Raw genomic sequence first — 286 nt, forward strand, 5'->3', positions numbered from 1 at the left:
TTGTGGGCGTTCGGAGTCAAAATTCCACTCCTGAGATGTTGGAGAAGAATTTAGGCATACTTTAGTTTTTCTTTTATATAGGTAAATATATTAACGAGTCTGATTTACAATATTTTATATATGCACATATCTAATAATTCACGATTCAGGATAGAACATTCTATATGACCGGTCACGAGTCTAGCGGGCTCAATAATGTCTCCTCTCGAAAAATCCCCGGCCCCATTGTTTTGGTTTTGGTCACAATTCCAGATAAGCTGGCGTGCATGGGCCTGTTCTGCTTACA

This window comes from Agrilus planipennis, unplaced genomic scaffold (assembly GCF_000699045.2).
Source record: "Agrilus planipennis isolate EAB-ADULT unplaced genomic scaffold, Apla_2.0 scaffold81, whole genome shotgun sequence".
In the NCBI taxonomy this organism is placed as follows: domain Eukaryota; kingdom Metazoa; phylum Arthropoda; class Insecta; order Coleoptera; family Buprestidae; genus Agrilus; species Agrilus planipennis.